A 24,019-nucleotide genomic window follows, 5' to 3' on the forward strand; every position below is an offset into this window, starting at 1 on the left:
GGAAATTGCTATCTCAGTCCCAGTGTAGGCCAGAGAGAAATCTGGTGATTCACTCGACAAGCATGTATTCATGCCCCACTGTCCTTAGCACTGAGACAATGCCTTATTTTCTCTTCCTTTCCAATGATTAATTTGGCCCCCAGATATAAAGAGATTTTTTGGATCTACGACTCCTTCAACCTCTCTTGTTCAATTTAATAGCAAGAATCACTCTCTCAAGATAACAAGGGGAAAGATTCCTCCCCACGGCTCAGTGAAACAAAGCCCCAGGAACCCACCTAACCATATTGTCATGGTTTAGATACACAGACCTGCATCTACCTTTGAGGCCTGGGTCTCTCATACTCCAATGAACCAGATGTGTAGAATCCAGTTGATAGGAAGGCTGGGCTCCTCTTCCCGACTTCACCCTGACTCTCCTGCTTAGGCACCAGCTTCACTGTAGTCAAAAGGGAGCCTTCTTCTATAGTTCTAATGCTTACAAGCCAAACCATCAACATCTCTTTAAGTCATCAAACAAAATCCACGATGGTATGGATTATATAGACAATTGCATTAAGTAACAATAGCCCTGCGTCTAATGCGCACACTTCCAATTGCTCTGCTGTCTATATGGATATGGGATATTATGAAATTTCATCTCTGTAAACATGCAAGATGCTATCAGTTATGACTCATGCTTAACTTCCTTTAGGTTCACTCTGTCAAGTAAATGAGTTAATGTATGTAATGTGTTTCTGAGAGTGCCTGACAAGTAGGAAGAGTACCACATGTGTTATCAGTTACCACTGTTAACTATTAAGCAATACCTAATGATGAATGTGATAAAAATCTATCGTTTCCTGTATATAATCATAAAAGAAATAAACAACCCCAGCAATAGAAACAAAAGCAATATAATTTAATATGTAAAGCAACTTTCTAAATTGTAAATATTTTTCTACATGGGGTATATATACATAAATGTATGAGTGATGTGTGTATGAGTATGTGTTTTTATTTTACACAAGAAGCCTAATATAGTTGATGAGCTATAACTGTCCTTGACTTTAGCCATCATAGACAACCAAGAATTGGTCTTCATACTCCTAGTAATGGGAGTCACAGAGCCTGAACCAGCCATCCATCCCAGTCACAAAACCTCTGACCTACAGTTTGTCAGGCCTGAAGGTTGTGCTAGGACTGGAGTCGAGCATAATTGTCATGGAGTCAGAGAGACTTTATCCAGCAACTGATGGGAGCAGATACAGAGTCCCACAGCCAAAGATTAGATGGAGCTTGGATGACTCCTGCAGAGGAGGGGTAGGAAGGATTGGAGAAACTGCAGGGACCAAGGATGCCACAAGAACAGAATCGGCTGACTAGGACTCAAGTGAGTTCAAGGAGCCTGTATGGGTGCATACATAATATGGTTGTATAGCTCAGTATCCTTGTGAGACTCCTAACAGCAGAAGCAGAGCTGCGTCTGGCTCTTGCCTGCCTTTGGGACCCTTCTCCTCCTACTGGGTTGCCTCATTCAGCCTTGATGTGAGAATATGTGCCTGGTCTTAGTGTAGCTGGTTATTTTGTGTCTGGTTAACGCCCCAGGAAGGCTTGTTCTTTTTTGAGGGGAGGTGAAGGGGTGTGGTTGTGGGGAGGGGAGCGAGTAGGGGAGGGGGAGGGGGAGAAACTTCAGCTGAGATGTAATACATGAGGGAAGAACAGAGAAAAAAGAAAAGGCTATTAAAAAAAGGAAAGAAAATTATGTTCCACACAAAACCTTTTGAAACACTTCCATTGAAATGTTCTGAATATCTGTTTGTTTGTTTGTTTGTTTGTTTGTTTGTTTAAAAAAGAATTGTTCTTCATTCCACGAGAACCACTTCTCTCCACCAGGCCTTCCAGAATCTACCATGGTTTTCCTGATTCTTTCCCTTCATCCACTCTGAACTCAGTTCCTTCTAACTCCAGGCAGGAGGCATTTGCAACAGGCCAGGGTTTGTGCTAAGTGCTAGAAACACAAAGAAGATCACAGCTTTCCTGCTTTGAGGTGGCCCGGCCGACAGATCAAGGATGACAGGCTATGAGTTGAGGGTGTGGCAGCCAGGGAGGGAGGCTGCCCCATTGTAGGGCCAGCAGTGGACACAGAAACTGCTGTTTCTGCTTAGCGAAAAGAGACACTTTGAACTATTTTACCAATGTGGAGGTTAAAGGCAGGTTTAAGACTAGGAGGGGAAAGGAGGAGAGGAAAAGGTAGGAGGGAAAAAGAAGGGGAGAAAAGACAGAATGGCTTCCCTTTGGTAGACTAACTCCAAAATTTGCTTTAAAAAAAAAAATCACAAGGGTCATATGAACAAGTTCTCATAGCCTGTTAAAGGGTAAAGATCAACACTTTGAGCTTAAAAAGCGTTAACCCTGCCCTTGGATCTTCATGGACCGAGATGGGATGTTCCAGGATAGAGAAGAAAGAAAGAAAAGCCCAGGGAAGGATGGATAAAAATGCAGAGGATGTTAAGGCCTAACAATGAATGATGCCAACAGGAGACCACCCTCCTCTTGGAAGATCCAAAAGGAGTAGCGCTGGTCCACTCCTTAGAGAGTAAGGGGCCCTGATGTCATACCTTAGAGCTGGAGGCATTTGTGAAAATAAAGGAGCCCAGAAACCCAGTTGGGATAACTGTGTGGTTGACCTGACCATGGGGAGAGAGAAGAGAGAGCAGGGGCATCTCAGTGCAGGTCCTTCTCCCTCCGTAGAGATCCCAGGAAGAGCAGCCCAGCCCCTTGTAAATGGCATCTCAGGCCACCATCTTAAGAGCCGGACCCACAGGGTGGGCATGAAGATTCCTTCCTTAGATGGTTTGTTTTGCTGACAGAACATTACCATTTCTGAGATTGTTTTGCTTCATAGCTTTAAAAAAAAAATCCTTGCTGGGTTTTTATAGTCATTATAGCTATGTTGGCTCCCCTAAGTCTTCTTGACTTGCAGAGTCCGTTTGTGACCAATGGTGACACTGACCACCTTTCGCTTTCACTCCCGAGAGCAGCTGGAATCCTGTTGCAATGGCCCACGCCAGGTAGAACAGAGATTTTTCTATGCTGAGGTCCATTCTGTTCAGAGGAGGGCACAGAGGCGATCTCGGGTGCTCAGAGTTCTTCTGAGTTCTTGTAGTCCTCTGGTTAATGTAGGTGGTGGGGGTGGGGGGTGAGAGGTCACAGCTAAATTCCCATCCAGCAGGTCTGACAGGTACATAGCATGTAGCAAGACTAAAAGCCCCAATTCCACTCCTTAATTAAAAACATTTTTCATTCCAAACCTATAAAAGGCAGATGTGCCGCATTTCCCCCAACCACAGATCGCTGCTCTATATTGAGTTCTGCGGCTCCAATTCTTCTTTCCCAGAGCTTGGAAATATAAGGCCATCAAAGCACAGCGTTGTGGCGCTCCTTCCTCCGCCCCCTCACCTCACCCCCTCCGCTTCCCCTTTTGCGGAGATACACTCATTTCCATCTTTGCGGGGGTTATGTGTGTGAGCCTCTTGTGGCACCTCATTGCTGAAATGGAATGGGACTGGCGGCCGTGGCAGCCATCTTCCCAGACAGACAGGAGGCAGAGCTGATGGCCCATTGTTCTCAAGTGCCTTTTAACCTGGCCCAGAGAAAAATAACAAGAAGCAGCTTAGGCAGCAGTAGTTTGGCTTAATCGGCCTCTCTGACGGTGGCTGATTCAGGTTCTCTCTCGCTGTGGTACCTAGAAGGCAACCCGTTAGAAGACAGATATCAGCTTCTGATGTTTTCCTGCCTTCCGCGACCCCTTTGCTTATCAGATGTCTGCAATTACATTCTGTTTGGTTCCCTGGTTCAGAAAGTCACAAATTAAGCCCAGTGGGTAGCACATGCCTGTAATCCTGGTACTCTAGAGGCTAAGTCGGTAGGATCGTGATTTTAAGGCTACCCTGGGTTGTATAATAAAATCTCAGTTTTAACTTTTTTTCCCCTACAGATCTGGATGTACATAACTCATAAATAAGAGTGTTTGTAGAAAGAAAAGGAAAACAAGCAAAGGGAGGGAGAAGGAAAGAAAAAAGTTCCGAATTAAATTCAAAATTTGCTGCCTGTGTTTATTGGTTGCTACAGTTTGGGTCTTGCTTGTCTCCCAATAACGACCCATGAATAAAAGGATTGATTCCCAGCTTAGAGACCAATTATTGGAGGGAGTGAATTTTATTTTTTTTTTGAAGATTTTTTAATTTATTCACTTTACATCCTTTCACTGCCCCCCTCCAGGTCACCCCCTCCCACAGTCTTTCCCCCATACCTCCCTCCCCTTCTCCTCTGAGCTGGGGGGGGGTGGGTTCCTGGGTAGCCCCCTACTGTGGCACATCAAGTCTCTGTGGGTCTAGGCACATCTTATCCCACTGAAGCCAGACAAGGCAGCCCAGCTAGAATATATCCCACAGATAGGCTTTTCGGATAGCCCCTGACTCCAGTTGTTCGGGACCCACATGAAGACCAAGCTGCACATCTGCTACATATGTGTGGGAGGCCTAGGTCTAGCCCATGTATGTTCTTTTGTTGGTGGTTCAGACTATGAGAGACTCAAGGGTCCAGGTTAGTTGACTCTGTTGGTCGTACTGTGGAGTTCCTATCCCCTTCAGACTCGAAATCCTTCCTTCTATTCTTCTACAGGAGTCCCTAGGCTCCACCCACTGTTTGGCTGTGGGTGTCTGCATCTGTCTGAGTCAGCTGCTGGGTGGAGCCTTTCAGATGACAGCCATGTTAGACTTCTCCAGACCCAGCTATTCCACTCCTGGACATATACTCAAAGGATGCTCCACCATCCCACAAGGACACTTGCTCAACTCTGTCCATAGCAGCTTTAGTAGTAATAGCCAGACACTGGAAAAAACCCAGACGTTCCTCAAGTGAAGAATGGATAAAGAAAATATATAGTACATCTACACAATGGAATACTGTTCAGCTATTAAAAACAAAGGCATCATGAATTCTGTAGGCAAATAGATAGATCTTGAGAATATCATCCTGAGTGAGGTTAACCCAGTCCCAAAAGGACATGCATAGTATGTACTCACTTGTAAGTGGACATTAGCCATAAAATACATGCAACATACACTCCACAGACCCAGAGAAGCTAAACAAGAAGGAGATCACAAGGAAAGATGCTCGAATCTCACTTAGAAGGGGGAATGAAATAGTCGTAAGAGGCAAATGGAGAGAGGAACTGGATGGGGGATGGAATGGGAAGGGGAATGAGAGGGTTTGGAATCAGGTGTGGGAGTGACAAGAGAGATGGCCAGATGGCCATGAGAATGAATGGAAAGCTGCAGCTGATGGGGGTGAGGAGGTTGGGGCATCTCCAGGAGGAGACAGAGACCTGAGGTAAGGGAAAAGAGGTGCTCAAGAAGCAGTGGGGATGACCTTAGTTGTGACTCACAGCACTGAGGATACAGAACCTGAAGAAACCACCTCCTGTATCCACACAAGAACCCCAGTGGAACGATAGAGACACCAACCCACCCACAAAACTTTCAACTCAAATTTATCCTGTCTACAAGAAATGTAGGGATGTGGGATGGAGCAGGGAGTAGAAGTTTTAACAGGTAGGTCTAGTTGAGGGAAAAGAGATTGTTGGGGGCGTTGGCATTAAAAGGGATGTGGTACTCACCCCTTCTTTCTGTCCTTGTTGGTTAGCAGGAGACAAGCAGCTTCCCCAGCTGTGCGTTTCTGCCATGAGTGAGCAGATCCAAAGCAATGGGGCCAGCCAATCGTGGACCAAAGCATCAAAACTGAAAGCCAAGATCAATTGTTTGTTTCTTCTTAACTCAATCACCCCAGGTGACAAACACCCTGTTAAAGCAGCTGTCAGACCCAGCACTTGCAGAGGAAGAGAAGGTCCTCACTGTTGATCAGCTGACTTCATAAAGGTACTGAAGCCTCCTTGTCTTGGCATCTTCCAGTGACTCCCTCTGCTACTGAAGGATGGAACTACCAAGCCATCCTTCAGCTCTTTCTCCACTGGGCACACCCACGGCCCTCAATTCAAGCGCACCTTCAAGGTTCTTAATCCATGGGTACAAGGTTTTCATTGCTGCAGTTTGGGTACTCAGCCTCTTTGAAGACTATCTCTTTCTGGGTTTCAACCAAATGTTGTTATTAAATGTTTAAAAGGATTTAAAAAAAAAAAAGCCCTTGCTTTTGTGAGTAATATCTAATACAATCAATAAACTTGAAAGGAAAGGGAGCCCAAAGCGCCCACAAGACACTTTTAAGATTTAATTGTTCCACAGAATTTTAAGTAAGTAGTAGAAAGAAAGTAAATTGCATGAAACCAAATATTTTGCTTCAGGCTTCTAATTCATCTCACTTGGCAGTTCCCAGGGGCTAGTGCCAGAGTAGTGGAGCTGGGGACTTTCCAGAGCAGACAAAGATTGTGCTTCATATACGCTAAAGAGCCTCCCAGTCTCTTTGAAATGGGGATAGTTCATCAAAGTCTTGCCTGTCATGAAATTACGGGGATTCAAGGATGTAGCTGGCTGAGCAGGTTAAAAGGCAACATTTTGCTAAACCAAGGGCACACGGTCTTACTAAAATTTAGCAATAAAAGAGATCGGGGCAAGGGACAGCTATGGAAAGATGTGAGGAAAGTAATTGCTGCCCAAGTATGAGGACCTGAACTTAGGTCCCCTGCACAAAGAGTGAAAGCTGGGCATGGTGACAGTGTGTGTACAAACCCAGTGTTCAGGGCATAGACGTGGGCTGATCCCAGGATCTACTGGTCAATTAGCTCAGTCAAGTCGGCACGTTTCATGTAGGTGAAAGAGATTATCTCAAAAAAAATATGGTGGGGAGCAAGAAAGGAAGACACTCAAAGTCAACCTCTGAGCTCCAAATGCACACACGCACACACACACACACACCTTTATACCACATACATAACACACAAATTAATTTTTTAAAAAGAAATCATGGGAACGGTTCCAAAAATAGTAAGGTTAAGAGATACGAGAAAATAGTACCTCAAAAGAAGGGTTGAATCCAGACACCATCAGGAACCAAAAAGAAGTGGCCATTGCCTCCTGGAAGTTGCAGTGTAGAAACCTCAGGATGTTTCCTGCAGTCTGAGGGAGCTGTTAATGAAGCTGAAGCATGTCTGGTTCCTCCCAGCTAGACCACCCAGGATAAGAGGAACCCCTCCGTTACTTGGGAAATCCTGCCCTGAGTCCTCCACAGACACACAGACTGAGCACAGGCCACATTCCTCATATCCCAGCACTGTAAAAGCCTTTATCTCTCCTGACCACAAGTGTCAGGAGGCCAGAAGATATTTAACCATAAGGAAAGAGTCACTGTTGTCTTTGGAAGGCTGTTGTTGCTGAGGAGGGTTAGAAAGGATGAGGGCGATGGGAGAAGCCAATGGGTGCTGGGCAGACCTAAGAACAGTGGGGATCTGCGGTTGGTAGACTTGGCAGCCTCTAGGCCTGAGAAATATTCTCCTTCAAGCCTCAGGAGACTAATGGATTCTCTCTAGGCCTCTGCTTCTTTCCCTGAAAGCAGAAAACAATGGTAGTTCTATAACACAGGGTTACTGTGTTGACTAAAGAAAAATCAGGTGCAAGTTACAACTGGGACCTACCCTTGGCACTTAGTAGGTGCTCAGCAAATTATATATATATATATACACACACACACACACACACACATACACACACACACTAATTAATAGTTGCAAGCTAGAAGGCAATAGAAGGAACTTCCTGGGCCAGGATCAATGGCCTTAGCTGTGTGTTAAGGTTCTTGCCACCTTGGAAAGGCCTCCGGGATGAATTGATGGACATTCCGATCCATATCTCACTTCTAACTCCATCCAGTGGAGTGTCTGTGTCCAAACCTGGCTCTACAGCCTTTCTAGAAGCTCAGCTTGATAGAACATTCTGGCGGTAGTTCAGTTCTTCATGGATGCCACAGCTTGAAACAGAAGAAAAATGTTCTCTGATATAGAAGAAAAACCTAAAAATACATCAGGAAAATGCCACCACTGGGTGCCCAGAGATCCAGCCATAGGGACAAAACTGACTTTCTGACCAGTCCCCCAAACCCTTTCCAATTTCACACAATTAACATAGCCTTCGCTAAAGTCATGCAGCAGAGGGTCTGCATCCCCAGCCACCCCCCCCCTTGCACACACTGCAGTACTTACACTGATCACATATCCCAAACCACCTGCGTGTGGATGGCATGAGTGTATGTCTGTCGTGGAAGTAGGAGAGGAGTTCCTTGTAGAGTGATGTTAAGTGTTCAAAAAGTGGCAGCTTTGTGATTTCTGTTATTGCGATAGTTCATAACCTCTGTGCCTCACAGAGGCCCAAGTAACAAAGATTGGTCTCCGTTTTGTGGTCTTTTGTGAGCTACTGGAACATTTTGGAGGTGGGACCTTGTGGAAGGATGCTAGACCATTGTGTGTGCTCTTACCATAGCGTACTGCCTTACCACAGGCTCAAATTATCCAAATCTCAAATCTGCACAGACTGAAAGAGAGGCAATAAACCTTCCCTCCAAATAAGCTCAGCTCCTCGGGTATTTTGTCACAGTCTAAAACAGTTCCTCTTCAACAATGTTGAGGTTGAGGCAACCCATATAAGTAACCAAATTTTCAACTGTGGGACAGAGAAAAGCACAAAGGGAAACCAGCCATCAGATTAGCTACAGCTCCCTTCTCATTTCTGGCCTTAGGATTTAGCCTGCCCAGTCTGATGGCAGTAGAAGGTTACATTGTAAAGGGTGGCATACCTCCATGTAGGGGACTGAGGAAGCCCACGTGATTATCCTGATGTCACCCTGAGTGAACATAGGTTGTTGGCATGGTCACAGCCATATCACGGATCCTGATGACTTACAGTCATGAAAACAGCAAAGCCTTCCCCAGGTTGGGCTCAGAGGGGTGGCAAAGCCTTCCTCTGCTTTGAGTGCTAATGTTGAGGGTGTATGGTGACGGTGAACTATCAATCATAGCTTCCTCTTCCAGGATGACTGCGCCCTGAGACTGCTTGCTTCCTTCCTTCCTTCCTTCCTTCCTTCCTTCCTTCCTTCCTTCCTTCCTTCCTTCCTTCCTTCCTTCCTTCCAGAGACCGCCTAAGAAGATTAGTTAAGCCTACCTCCCTGCCCAGCTGTGTACAATAAACCTGCCCCCTCCGTTCAGGTGTTTGAAGTAAACACGGTGAGTTTCTAGGTTGCTCTTGATGCATCTCTGGCCGAACACAGCAGATCCCAGCTTTTCTGTCCATGTGTCTGTCCATTCTTCATCATTTCATCAGCACAGTCTAGGACCAAGTCACGAAGGGCACAGTACGTCCAAACCAGACACGAGTTGTGCTATAAAGGTCAAGAGGGCTCATAGAGGGTCTGTATTTAACTGTAACTCAGTTAAGCACTGCTATGCACATGCATGTGAGCACACAAATGTGTGTGTGGACACACACACACACACACACACACACACACACACACACACTTACTCCCTGATCAGTGCTGCTAGAAACAGGTCTTCTTAGGAGGTTTCTTCTGACCCCTAAGTCCTTTATTGCTCTAACTGCTGACACTGGGGGTCCCACCAGGAACAGCCCAAAACACAGGGGCAGGAAAGACAGATGCCTGTATTCTCAGATGGTTCAGACACAGGAAAAGTGTATGATGGAAGACACAGTGCATTTTGATACCAAAGTGAGACTACTTCATGCAAATTCTATCCATGACCTGCTGGTCAAAGCTGACCAGGGATTCAGTCCCAGGAAGCCCCTCACATAGCTAGTTCTGTGATCCTAACACTCATGGTGACCATGAGTTCTGAACAGGATTTTCAATTATACACTGCTCACTTGTATGAGGCCTGAGTTTCTTGCCCATCTGGGGAGAATGGCTGTGCTTGGCCAGCTTAACGAGAAGCATCAACTAAAGCCTGTTGCAAACGTGCCCCCCAAGACCACCCTGTGGACCCTGGCTACCCTCCGCTGTCCCACCATTTGTTCTGAGCAGCTGCTTTCTTCTGCCCACCTCTCCTCTAGCCTGTCCCCCAAGTGCCACCAGCAATTTTCCAGATCACAGAGGAACTTATGGCTTGTTTGTGTCATGGTGTGTGTGTACTTGCTAACTCTGATTTTATTCCTTCTCTCCCTGGGCAACTCAAAAAGAGACACAGCCTAGGAGAGCCTTTCCAAGAGCTGGTGGTCTCTCTGGGTTTCTTTGTGGAGTGATAACTGAGTCCCTGTGGAGGGAGGGAGATTTTGGGTCAGGGGAGCAACTAGATGGGGTAGTGGGAGCCACCTGGGCTACTTCTCTGAGGATGAGAGTTGTTATCTCAGCTGCATGAAGAAGGAAGGGGGTTGCTTCCACGCACCTGGCTCCCTTGCCCTTCACGTTCTCTCTTGCTGGGGAGCTGGCCCTCTTTCCACCTACATGTTATTCCAGCCATAAATCCAAGTGACAAGCCTGAACTTTCCCCAATTGACATGTTTACAAGGGAAGTCCACATTTGACAGGAAAATTAAGCCTATCAATCACCTAACGAGTTCGCTAATGAATGGTTCTCTGATCTCTGGTAGCAGGATTATTGATTAGAGGTGAGCAGCCCCAGCCCCCTTCCTTGTCTCTACACTTCCCCCCCAACCCAGGCCTCCCCCCCAACCCCAGCCAGATGTAGCTGCCCTTTGACCTCCCTCCACCACCTTTGTCCCACCTCCTGAAGCTTGAGGAGGGTTCTGGTTCAGGGTTTATCGAGAGGTCAGCCCTCCTCCTGGCTCTGCTCTCTGACAGAACAAAGGGAACAGATGCAGACTGGGCCCCAGCACCCACCGGCATATGGAAGCTATCTCCTCCGTCCTAGTAATTACCCAGGAGCTTGCTTGTTCAATGGCTTTGGTTTTTATTGCACAGAAACCAAGCTATTCCCCAACATAAAACATTTTAACGGTGTCTCCCTCCGGGGTTTCTGGGAGAGGTCCTGTCAGGTATGAAATGTGCAGAACCCCCTGACAGCCCACAGGGGCAAGGGCTCCCACAATTAAAGGAGGGGGTGGCAAGAGCTGCCAAGATGCTGGATGCGAAAGGAGTCGGGGGTCTCATCTCATTTGGAGAGTCCCAGAGTGTTCATGTAGAACTTTCAGACGTGTTAAGACGGACAAGAGAAAGGGCTAGATTTTTTTTTCTTTTAAACATACCAAGTCTCCTCTTGTTGCAAGTATGCAGCCTAAAGTATGGGTCAGACATCTAAGATGTGTAACGTTTTATGTGTGAACAGATGACTTAAGTGATCATGAAAGGCCCGGCACCTACTACTTATGTGCCAACTTAATAGAAACGACACAGTTCTGCTTGGTTCTTCTCTGGGAAGTTGGATCTCACAGGTTCACTGAAGGGCATGAACCTAGAAATAAATGGACAGCAGAATAATGAAGGAAATGAGCCACTGGCTGGCAGTGGGCTGCTCTTAAACAAACACAGTCTCAGAAGTGAGAAGGGTGTCTCTTTTAAAGCATGCTCTAGACCATGGGAATAGGCTGGCAGAGTCCTAAGTGATCCGAGAGGGTGTGCTTCATTCCTAGTATCACCACAGCACATCACCTCACACTGGTGGCTGACAGCCTCAGGAGAAAGGTGTTTGGTTTTCTTCCAGGTTTAGAAGCCGTGGGCTCAAATGATGTCACTGCACTTGCTTGATCAGAAGGCTGCTGGGAAGCCTTCTCTTGCTATCACCAGATATCCTAAGGTTCCCCAACTCAAAGCTTCATCAGCTCCCAGCTGCTGTCCCCCACCTCCACGTGGCCATCTCTTCTGTGTATCTTAGGCTCTTCTTAGGAATTAGACCGAGGGCCACCGTAACCGTGATGACCTCATCGCTAATTACATCCAAAGACCTTGCTTCCAAATAAGGTTACATTCAGAGCTTCTAGGCAGTTACAAGTCTTCCGAGAAACTCTCGTGAACTTAGTCCACCGTGTAACATAGCAGAGATCATGGGGCCACTCTGTCCCTTAGTGTGCTCCTGAGCCTCTTGGTGTCTGCTGTAGAAAAGCTGCTGCATGGGGCCTTTCCAGTGGAAAGGAGTCCAAGAGACTGAGGCATGCCAGGAAAGACGGTAGAACTGTACTAAGGAAAATTGCAAATGCAAACAAACAACAACAACAACAAAATAAATAAATAAAAATGAAGATGGCAATTGGAGCATTTAAAAATGTGCTCTGGGTGATTCCAAACAAATTCGAAAGCCATTTTCCGACCATAAAATCTTCTGTTCTAAATCAGCAGGTCCCAGGCAAGCCAGGTGCTCAGGCTGCGGAGCCTCCATGACTGGTAAGGGCAGGCTTGGGAGTCTCTGCTCACCTGCAAGAGTGATGGCGGGGAGGGAGGAGACTCTGCTCCCCGTTTCTCTAGGCCCCTGCTCACCTCACAGACCAATGTGCCATTACTCTGCATTCTGCACTGGAACTCTTCTTAGAAGGCAGTTAGGCTACTGGAAACCCCCAAATAATCAGCTATGGTGGCCAAAAGCTCCCCTCTGTTTTCCATCCCCTTCTAGCCAAGAAAGAAAGGAATAAGAGGGGATCTGGTTCTAAATATATCTACTTTGGAGCCATGGAACCTTTTTTTTTTTTTTTCGAGACAGGGTTTCTCTGTGTAGTCCTGGCTATCCTGGAACTCACTCTGTAGACCAAGCTGGTCTCGAACTCAGAAATTGGCCTGCCTCTGCCTCCCAAATGCTGGGATTAAAGTCGTGTGCCACCATGCCCTGCTCATGGAACCTTTTGGATGTGTTGGCATTATGTGCCTGGAACACAAACATTGAGACACTCGTGGGCCACCGGCTTCTAATCCCTGCTTCAGACAGGTCTGCTTTGCTATGCTGGGGACCTGAGAGAGGCTTGGAACTAGGCAAGCCCACATCAGAGCCTGAAGATACACACATGTTCAACCAGAACCCAGAAATATATTCAGTGCCATCTTATAAAATAAAGGGAGTTTAAAGGATTCAAGAGGAAGAATTGACTTGGCATTTAGCAGATCTCCTTTCTAAACGCGGTGCTACTACTCACCAGCTATGTGAACTTAGGCTTCTTCTATTTCCCATCTCTGTGCTCTAAAATCCTTGTCATCAAAGGGACAATTACAGCAAGCAGCATGTGTCAGACAAGGACCAAAGAAGACCCCAACCAACAGACTTCCTCTCTCTCCTGTAGCTTGAGGTACTGGCTAACCACAGTTGATACATATAAACTGTCTCTGGGCTTTGGTGGGAAGCAAGGAAGGACTGATGGTCCTAAGGAACTGATGACTTCCCCATGAGCTCCCACCCTGCCTGTGCTGCAGCTACAGGTCTCCTAGCACTCGTACCCACAGACTGGCTTTGGAGAATGGAACCACATTCCACAAGCTTGTGACTAAAAGTGAGTCTTGCTCAGTGTCATTGCCTAAGCAAGGGAGCAGAGAGCACTCCCCTTGTTTTGCATGTTTGCATCTCTTGGGTGTGGCTGAGGAGGCTCCACACAGAGGCAAGTCCTCTGACTGTCAGTTATCCCCCTTTAGCTTGTTCCCTCCAGGATCTCTGATGCCCTTACCTCTGAGATCAGGAGAAGGCTGGGAAAGTGGTTCCAGGTGAACTGCAACGCCACTTGGGAAGGATCCACCCCATTGGTCCTCCAGACCATGTGCCTGATCAGAGTCCCATGGCCTTCCTCACCCAGCTTAGGTTGGTCTTAAACCTCAGTTCTGGTTTCCAGTTTGTTCTCGTGCCTCCAACAAGACCTGGAACAGGTCTAGCCTCACACAACAAAATAAAAACAAACCCCATAATGCCCTTCACCTACCATGCTCCTTAAGGGACACTGAAACATTGAGGTCTCTGACATTTGTTCTCAGGTGCCTGAGCCCGTTTTGTCTCCTCCTGCTCAGTCCATCAGACCCTCAGGGCCTCAGCAGACAGAAGTGAGTAGTCCCGGAAAGCACTGGTCACAATTAATGTCTTGTCTATATAGCTACTGGACTATAAGCTGCTGAAGGGTATGGATAAAGTACTGGACTTTGTTCCTTCCTCGGTGTCCCTGATAGTACTGTCTAACCTGTGCTTGGTGATGTTCGTTGTTTTGGGGTGGAGCTGAATTCAGACTGACATGAAGGGTTATTAGGTCAGGCTATGCTTCATCACAGAAGTCCTGGGGACCCAGTACAGGGGGAGAAAAAGTGATTATGAATCCGTGCTCAGAAGACTAAACAGGAATCCCCTTCCCTCGATGCTTAAATGTCTTGCAGGCATGTCTAACCTTTAGACATTGTTAGCTACAAAGTCCATGCTCGAAACCACTAAAAAAACTGAATCACCAAAACAAAACAAAACATTGCAGAACAAAATCTCAAAGCATCTTAAGTAAGTTTGTGATTTTGTGTGGGACTTTATCCATAGCTGTCCTGGGGTCCACGAAGCCCATGGGTCACATGTTGAGCATGCCTCTAAGAAAGGGACAATAACTTCTCAGAGCCTTATAGGAGAATGTAGGGAACCAAGGGACCGGGAAGAGCTTAGCAAACCATTCCCAAGGAGCCTAGCACTGACTGCAAGACTCAACTTCAAACGCATGAAGCACTTAAGAAACACAGGTGAGTTGAAACGATGATCTGAAAATAAGTAAGTGAATGAAACAGGTGGTGGCGTCACCCTGGACATTACTGACATTTTCTCCCAAGAGCTGAAGCTGACTGCACCCTCACAGTCTGACCCCCGGGCTTTTTCCACAGAGCCACTTGCCACAGGTGAACGATCCCCGATCAATCTGCTCTCCTCCCAACCTTGACCTAAACCTCCCTCTCTGCCCAAGTCTGTCTGTCTCAAGGTAGTTGGTCCTTTGTGAAGTCCGAACTTCAGTTGATTGTCTGGGCTCATCACATTCTGCCTGTCATTACAAGGTCAAGAAATGTAGCCACTAAGACACACAACTCTTCAAGGCCTTCTGGGTTCCGCAGCCCAAGCCCTGTCTTGGGGAAGCTGTCTTCCGCCTGTTTTTTTTTCCTTGTGCGCCCCTTTTTCTTTCTCCCCGCCCCTTCCCCCCTTTCACCAAACAGATGTAACTATTTATTCCTTATGTCCTAGTTTTCCTGTAATTTCATAAAGTGCAAATTTGCTGTCCTGCTCCCAAATGCCGAGTCGGTGGTTTGTCACAACAGTCATCAGTAACTGTCGCTTTCTGCCGCGGGCTTAATTAACCCACTCTCTCATTAGCATGTCCGTGCGCTTGTAAGGAATGAAAGCCTGATTATTTTCTACAACAGTCGCAGCCAATTACTGCATCCAAATGGAACCACATTAATCAAATCTTTAGTACGGTGGCAAATTCAGAGATATCAGATTGCAAAAGACTGCAAAACTAATATGTCACTGTCAGCGGGGCTGCGCAGGCATTTAGCAAACTGCATTAAATAGATGGCTTCGCTGAAGCCGCATGAATTTAATATGTGATGGGATCTGGAAGCTATTAGTGTGACATGGCAAAGTAGTGGGAGCTTTGGCAGCTCTGGACTTTATCCATGAACTCGGGAAACTAATATGAAAACTTGTGTGTGTGTATGTGTGTGTGTGTGTGTGTGTGTGTGTGTGTGCGCACATGCTCATAGTCCCAAGCTTCAGTGGGTGCACGCATGCGCTTCCTGGAGAGTGTTCAGCAAATAAGAACGAGATTTCATGGACGGTGGACTAGCAACCATTGTTTTATTTGCTCACACTGGGATCAAAACAGAAGTCTACACACAGAAGAGATGGCAGCAAGCATAGCCCTGATGAAGTGTTTTGAAATTCGTATGCAAAGTAGTCTCAGAGTCCCATGTTCATAGTTTTCTGTATCCCAGGTCTGGAAGACAGAGTTGGATGTGTGTGGGATCATGGGGCCTAGTGACTGGGGTCTGCCACTGACCATACTTGATTGTATCAAACTGAAGAAAGGTGATTTATGGATAGTCCCACTCTGACGATGCCCAGTGTGTTACTACTCAAGTCCCTTATGAACACGGCATAGTATCGAACACATTCCTCTGTAAACCATCTCTCCCTTAATTATAGTACCCCATGTGTAAATACTATGTAAGTAGTTTTTTATGCTGAACAACTTAGAGAATGATAGCAAGGTGAAAAGTCTAGCCACACCCCACACAGGCACAACCATCAAAGGTCTAGCGATATGTTTGATCCAAGATTTGTCAAATCCTTGAACGGCTGAAGCCATCTGTGTATGGTGCATAGGTGTCAATGGGCATAGTGGTTTTCTCAGGAAGCAAAACTTTTTCAAGTGCCTGCATCTCTACTACATGTCATCTTTCTCCCCACTAGACTTTCCAGTGATTGAGCTAAGGGAAGCATTCACCCACCAGCACACTGACACCGAAGACTGTGGAGTCCGTCAAACTATGATGTCCTCCTATAAAGGATGAGACCTGCCAAAAAACAAAACAAACAAACAAACAAAAAAGCAGAAATAGCTCCTAGACAGTAAAACCAGGATAGAAGGACAAGGCCGGCTTTCTAGATGGTCCTACAAGAAACACAATAGACTGGGGCCCTGTTTGTAACTGATAAGAAAAGTGACTCTCCTAGGATATACTTGTTTATTCAATAAGTATTCTTGATCATTGGTGAGCTCCACTCACTGGAAGAGCTGAGTCCCCTCCCTGGACTTGGACAGTCACAGCACTAAGCACAAAGGAGTTATGAACCTGTTTGCTGCCAGGGGTCCCACTACACAGATAAGGCAAAGCAAGTCTCTACTGTGCGGTAAGTTAAGGCCATCAGACATTGTCCATCTTCCTGGCACACTGGGTCTCCTGGTGATGGTTCCACTTAGGATTCTTTTGCTTTTGCATGATGTGAAAGTGATAACATTAAGTGGAAGGTGTATTCTGTTTTTTTGGGTATTTTTCCAAGCTACAGTGTTCAGTGAGATCCACGCTGGGTGGCTGCATATAGTGTAGCTCAGGGCAACCCTGTGATCATGGGGAACATTATGTATACTCTATACTCTACTGTACGGCTGCTCAGCTGGAATGGTTGGCAACTTAGGAGTTTCCAACCCATTTTTAATGTCTGATATTTCAATGGACATAGGGACCAACGTAAGTCAGAAATTGACTTTGTTCAAAGATAGATAAAATGTGGTATAAAAGGTGAGTGCCCATTATCTTAAAACTATTTGGAGAGGTTGGTAGTTGTTGCTTTTAAGTTCAAGAAGAAAGTATGGAGTTATAAAAGTATGTATATACCTGTTTGTGTACATGTGTGTATGTATGTATACATGTATGTGTATACATGTGTGCATGTGTGTGTGTGTGTTGCCCCTTTGCTCCCCATCACATGGGAACATGAGATTTCTAGGCAGAGATTTTGATCGAAGTGCTGGTCACCAATGAGTGGTTGCCAAAAAAGGCACTACTCACTTTTGCTAGACCTGCCTTGGTATAGCTCTAAATCTCCAAAGACTGTGAAGGTGACTTTAAGAGGTCAGACAAGGGCACAGGACAGATAGACAGAAAAACAGTTGACCTTAACAGCCTTTCTCCTGGCTCCCCTCCGCTAGAGAGTTCTGCCTCTGGGTCTCAGTGATGTGGGATTCCTGCAGAGAGGGAAAGCAGAGGAGGGAGGCAAATATGGGGAGCCCAGATAGTTCCCTGCTGCACAGGCAGTCACCAGGAGAGTGACAGCAGAGACAGATGAGCCCCAGCAGCTAGGGCCTGCTCTTACACAAAATTCCTTCATCAGCAACTCCCTGCAACCATCCGTTAATCTTCTGGTGAAGGTACATTTGTGTATTGCCTTCCCAGGTAACCTAATCTACCATCTCCTTTATGCATATGTGTGTCTGAGGTATTTTTTTAAGGGATGGCACCAGGGGTGGGGTACTCACCAAGAACCAATCTGCCCAACTGTGCATTGCTGCAGGATTTAAACCCAGAGACTGCATCAGAAAGACAACAACAGCATTGGCCAACCTGTACTCCCCGCTCCCTACCTATGGAAAAGTAGATCCTCAAATGGCCTAAAAATGATAGACAGATGGATAGATAGATAAAGTCTATTATTAGAAGTAATGTGTAACTAATTAAGACAAGCAGTTTTTCTACATCTGTGTGAGTTCTAAGATAACTTACCAAAAATCATTTTAGTTGCAGCAGAAATAGAACCAGAGAAACTGAGGTGAAAGACATCAATCTATTTATACTCTACCTCCAAATACAGCCCAGGGGATAGATGCATGTATGCATACATACATTCATGTGTATGCACACACACGCACACACACACACACACACATATCCCTGACTTAGAGCATTTGGAAGAGGTCTGATCCTTTTAATTCATTTCTTTAAAAAAACAAAAACTATTTGGTGATAATATTGTCTAATTTTGAAAACCTCTTTCTGCTCCCAGCCTACAAAGACAGATTTTTGAGCATGACTGAGACAGGCATATTGGCAAAAACATGAACACAGCGCACATGCACACAAACACAGACCTCCGCGCTCCCACTCAGCCGCCCACCCATCCTCACGTGTTCCATGTGCCCAAACAGAAACACAAAGACACAAACATTCTGACATCACTGGGAAGCCGGGCTGTGCTTCCTGCAGAGTTAACGGCTGTCTTCCCTGTGTTTCTGACGTTGGAAGTTTCCAGCCGCATTAAAACAATCTGTGCTCCTCTGGGCACAGGAAGCATTTCTGTAGACACTCGGTCTGACCAAGCTGGAAGCAAGTGTGGACGAGGACAGAGGACTCTGGGATGGGAAGAGTAGAGTGTACTCTTTGCCTGCCTCTTGTAGCCCAACTTCCCTTGCAGAACAAGCCTGGCCTGAGCCAACTCCTCCCCTTCTGGTCTGCTGGCTAACTACCAGGAGGTGTTGAGTAGTTCAGCACTGTGTTACAATCCATCTTCTCCTTCTCGCCGTGGTTTTTTGCCTCATAGCTGGTAAGAGGGCTCCCTACTTTGGGTGGATCCTATTGACTCTTGACTTGGACATGCAATCTGCTTTGATCTAGATTGGACAATTTGTTTCCACTTGTGATTTTTGTACTTTAGTCCACTGGTCCCAGGAGGAGACCCACAAAACCCGAAGTTGGGTCAGCTTACCCACAGCCCAAACCATCTGATTGATCTGCAAGGCAGTGAGAAGGGATGGTTGCTCTTTTCACTCATTATGGGTACTTGCTGTGGTACAGCACTTTGAGGACAATGGCTAACAGACTCAAGGACCCTCAGCCATCTCTTAAGACATACAACACAGGATTTTACCTTCCTATAGATGAGACAGCTTCAAAGAGTTCATTTTCCAGAAGTCTCGCAGTGGGGAAAAGAACAGTAGCAAGCAGACCCTGGATACCCAGAGAGAGAAGGGCCTGTGGTAAGGAAATCTTTCTTTCATACTTCTAGCTTCAATACTTCATACATGACTCACAGAGAGCCAGAATCTAGTTGTGTGACGTATCCCATCCCCCACGCATTCAGGGGCTTGGATTTTGTGTGTGTATACAGTGGACCCTGGTATATCTTCCTCCACATAGAGGACCCTAAATGCCTGTGTGTCCTTTGACTAGAAACTCTTGCCAATGGGTCCTATTGCACCAAGGCCACACCTGCCTGCCCCTCAACGTGACCCACCTAAGGGTTGAGACAGGGCAGAACCAAAAAGACAAAGGAGCTCAAGTCACAACCCCCAGTTTTTACTTGCTGTGAGTCCCCTGGCCAGTCCCTGCTCTGGTTTGTGTGGGGTTGCAATTAAGATTTCAAAATGATTTTATTGTAGAAGACCAGAGTGGGCACTCTACAACAGAGACAGGATTCCCAGGAAAGCAGACCAGAAGGTCCCTTCTACCTACATCTGATGAGCTAGAGAGCCTTTGATTGGAGGGGAAGGCACACAGGTAAGGGCGGGAGGCAATCTTCAGAGAAACCCAGGGCAGCTCTTCAGGACACCAGGGCTCCTAAGGTTATGCCTGGGTTCAATGTCTCAGTATTTTCAGCTCAGCTTCCACATATAAAAGGTCAAGGGGAAACCCATGCCAGGGATACCACACACCCCAAAAGCTCTCTCCTTCCTATTTTTTAAAGAGTAACAAAAATGGTCTCAAAAGAAAGGCAAGAGAGGAGTAAGGTGTGTAAGGGCAAGACAGACAGAGACCAATATGGGAGGAGATGAGCAGACGAAAGACGTGTCACTCAAACAAGACAATCACAGCTGGAGAAACCAGACTCTGCCACAGGAGGAGGAGACGGAAATGGCATGGGGTCCCTCAGAAGGGCTGTGATCTCACAACCATATAAACTGGATGCTTGAGACCCCTAACAAGCTAACACTTGAAGTCTCCAGTGTGGCTGTGTTAAGAGATGGTGTCTCTACAGAAGTAATTAAAGAAAAATGAGATTGTGAGAGTGAAGGCTGGTGTGAACATATTCGACGTCTCCTCAGAGACACCAGAGTGCTCTCTCGCTCTCCTATGTGGGTACACAACGATAAGGTAGCTGGAAGATGTCCCTCAAGAAAACAGATTTTTCCAGAGCCTTGCTCTTGTGCATCCAGGTTCCAAAACTATTAAGAAATTAATTTCTGTTAAATCGATGGCATCTTTGCCTTTTCTTTAAACCATCTCAAGACCTGGCTCCAAAGCATCTTGTGCCCTCTCTCTCTCTCCCTCCCTCCCTCTCTCTCTCTCTCTCTCTCTCTCTCTCTCTCTCTCTCTCTCTCTCTCTCTGTGTGTGTGTGTGTGTGTGTGTGTGTGTGTTTAAATGGAGTTACCCTAGTGCAGCCTATATAGCAAGCCAACTGGAGGAAGCTTCTTGAACAGTACCCACTTGGTTTCTCTCTGCTCCTCTCAGAAGCCACAGTGTCAGGTGTGGGATACTGCCCCTCAAGTCATTTGTCAGGGGCAACCCTGAGACCCGCCACAACAATACAGGCCATTTCCACTTTACTTTGTCACCTACCAGAACTTGATGGTAAGAGCCTCTTGCTGAAGTCACCACAGGCTTTGGTCACAGGACGTGAATGAGGAAACCAAGTTGGTACTGTGCAGAAAGCCCTTCTATCTCTTGGCTAGCTTTCATAGCACTAGAGGGTTCTATGCAGTCTGCTGATGGAAAAAGGGGCTCACCTCTTATCTGCTTATGAACCCTGTGAAGTAAAACAATAACGGGAATTTCCATAGAGTAGTAGCATGGATTTTATGGGTGTAACCAACCACTTTCTGGTTGAATTTAAGGCTTTATCCACCAAAAGAGATGCATACCTGGTATGGTACATCTGGCCAAGGACACATAATTGGGGGTCTCATAGGTCCCATGGGTAGACTCATAGCATCAGTCTGTTATTCTACTAAGTGGACATAGCATTAGACTGCCCTTGAAATTTGTGACTATACCAATAGGTTACTTTCGAGATCAGAGAAGTTTCCTTATGAAGTGGACAGTGGTCAACACAGAAACTTACAGCTGACCCAATTGCAGGGACTCCGTGAGTATGAGGATCAGTGTGGTGAACTCAGTCTGTATCACCCCCATAGATCCTGAAACAGAGCCTGTATCAAGGCTCTGGAGCCAGTTCAAAAGAGGAGTGGAAACGTGCAGAAGCCACGGGGTGGAGAACACTAGAAAGAGAGTTTTAGACCCAATACAACGTCTGCACTCATGAACTCAGGGCTGTTGTGGTTGCCTACACAAAGTCAAGCTAGTCAACATCCGAGCACAGAGGTAGGAAGGAGGGGTCTGTGAGGCCCCACCCAAAGCAGGTATTAACACTTGATGGCTTCTAGGAGAAGGAGAGCCAGTTTTCTTTCAGAGTGAGGCCCTGGTGGCTAGCCATGCTCCAGTGAATGGAAGACAGGAAGTCAGGAGAGGATAAGGGCCTGAGAAGGTGTATCTGGGAGGAGCTAGAGGAGGGCATGGGAAGATGATCAAAGAATATTGTATGGAATTGTCAAAGAATTAACAAAAATGATGTATTAAAAAATAACTGGTTCCTTCAGACATTTGAGTATCTTACATTGATGGGCCTTGAAGATCTCCTTCAGGTCCCCCAAGAACTACTTAGGGTGGCATTTCCCAACCTGTGGTTTGAGACCCTTTGGGGTCAGACAACCCTTCCACAGAGGTCTTATATCAGATACCCTGCATATCAGATATTTACATTGTTCATAACAATAGCAAAATGACAGTTACGAAGAAGCAAGGAAATAATTTTATGGTTGAAGGTCACAGAAATGTGAGGAACTGTAATAAAGGGTCGCAGCCTTAGGGACTTTCAGAAATGACAAGATTTTCTTTTTCCAGTTTTGGATGACATAGGCAGAGGAAGCCACTGAGAGTCAGGATGGGGTCTCTGTAGGAGAACAGAGGGCTTGTTGTGAGAAGATTGCAACCAGTCAGAAGATCAGGCAGCCAGCACCTTGTAGAGCAAGGATCATATCAGAAAAAACATCCCAAAGAAGAAAGGCAGAAAAAGATCAACATTGCTCAAATGGCCAGAAATCTACCTGTAGGCCCTTGGTCTAGTTTCCCTGTGGTCTAGTAGCTACCCTCAACACAGAATGTTTCTTTCTTCGTGCAGGGTACAAAATGTATTTGGAGATCTCAATCACTGGGGCCCTCCTTCCCCCACAAAACATAGATTACTATTTTGTGTTTTGATTTATACAGTAGATTTTCTAATGACTGACACATAATTGAATGTTTTAAGCCAAAGTGTATCAACTCTGTCCCTAAAGCAGATCCAGCCTACTGTGGATTTTTATGTGGCCTGTGAGCTAAAAATAGTTTTTACATTTTTAAGTAGTTGGGGAAATCAAAAGAAGAATGACCTTTGTGACACATGAAAATGACGTGAAGTTCACACTTCAGCAATCGGAAATAAAGATTCATTAGAATATAGCCTGGCTGGCATATGCAGGAATTGGCTGTGGTTGCTAACACACAATCACACCATACCTGAGTACCTGTGGCAGAGACTGTCAGACCACAAAGGCATAAAGTTCTCTCTCTCTCTCTCTCTCTCTCTCTCTCTCTCTCTCTCTCTCTCTCTCTCTTTCTCTTTCACCATTTACAGAATTTACAGAAAACATTTGTTGACCCTGGTTCTGAAGATACTAGAACAGTTGCTCAGAGCTGGGCATGGTTACACATACCTGCAATCCTAGCACTCGGGAGTCTGATGTAGGAAGATACTTAGCTCAAAGCCAACTCAGGCTATAATAGTGAAACCTTGTCTTAGAGATGGACACAGAGAGAGAGACAGAGAGAGAGAGAGAGAGAGACAGAAAGAGACAGAGAGAGAGAGACTAGGAAAAACAGACACAGAGACAGACACACAGAGACAGACAGACAGACAGACAGACAAACAGACAGACATTCAATATAAACCCATAAATATACCTTCCCCAAGGTCTTCTCTAATTCCAGGTTGCTTTGGCTTTGGGGTTCTATTAAAATGAGATATCCCTGTGTTTATCAGTCACTCCCATCCACAGTGATGAGGTTAGTTGAGGTTTGGCTCCATGCCTAATTGGGTGGCAAAACCATCTCTATGTTCAGACTCCACCACTGTAGCAGTAGAAATAAGCCCTTCATTCTGTTCAGGGAGTAGAGAGGTCCCGGACCATCACTTACTAGGGCAGAAGCTGTCAAGTGAAATGAGTGGCAGGTTTCTGCTGAGCCTCTGTTTTAGAGATTTAACAGAAGCAACAGAACATGAGTGGAGGCCAGGCCCATCTAATTCCACATCATAGCCAACAGTTACCGCCTGTTTAAGTATCTCTCTGAGCTTCTGTGTAAAACGAAAGCAATACCTGTCTCTTAGAGTCAGGGTGTCAAGACTGGCTTGAGATGATACACTTTAACGGTGTGCCCTGCCTGGTAGATGTCGCCTGTCCTCAGATGGTGGTCATGATTATAGCCACTGGGACAGATAGAAGAGGCTGGCCACTTGTGAGCTAGGTAGGCTTAGGTCATCACCTG

The 24,019-nt window shown here is 46.1% G+C and overlaps 1 long non-coding RNA gene across 5 annotated transcripts in view; it reads right to left on the reverse strand.

Annotated features, from left to right (window-relative positions):
- Positions 1 to 879: 879 nt before the first annotated feature.
- The window catches only part of Gm32098, a 35,334-nt gene continuing 12,194 nt past the window's right edge, over positions 880 to 24,019 (reverse strand). For 2 of the 5 annotated variants that reach the window (XR_870278.1, XR_870277.2), the window contains exons 3-5: positions 7,014 to 9,366; positions 5,663 to 5,783; positions 880 to 3,727 (exon numbers count right to left, since the gene is read on the reverse strand). This is a non-coding gene — a long non-coding RNA (predicted gene, 32098). The remainder of the gene's footprint in view (positions 3,728 to 5,662; positions 5,784 to 7,013; positions 9,367 to 24,019) is intronic. The other 3 variants (XR_870280.2, XR_870279.2, XR_378841.3) reach the window with 3 other exon arrangements.

The sequence above is a fragment of the Mus musculus genome, chromosome 8 (genome assembly GCF_000001635.26).
Source record: "Mus musculus strain C57BL/6J chromosome 8, GRCm38.p6 C57BL/6J".
NCBI lineage: Eukaryota > Metazoa > Chordata > Mammalia > Rodentia > Muridae > Mus > Mus musculus.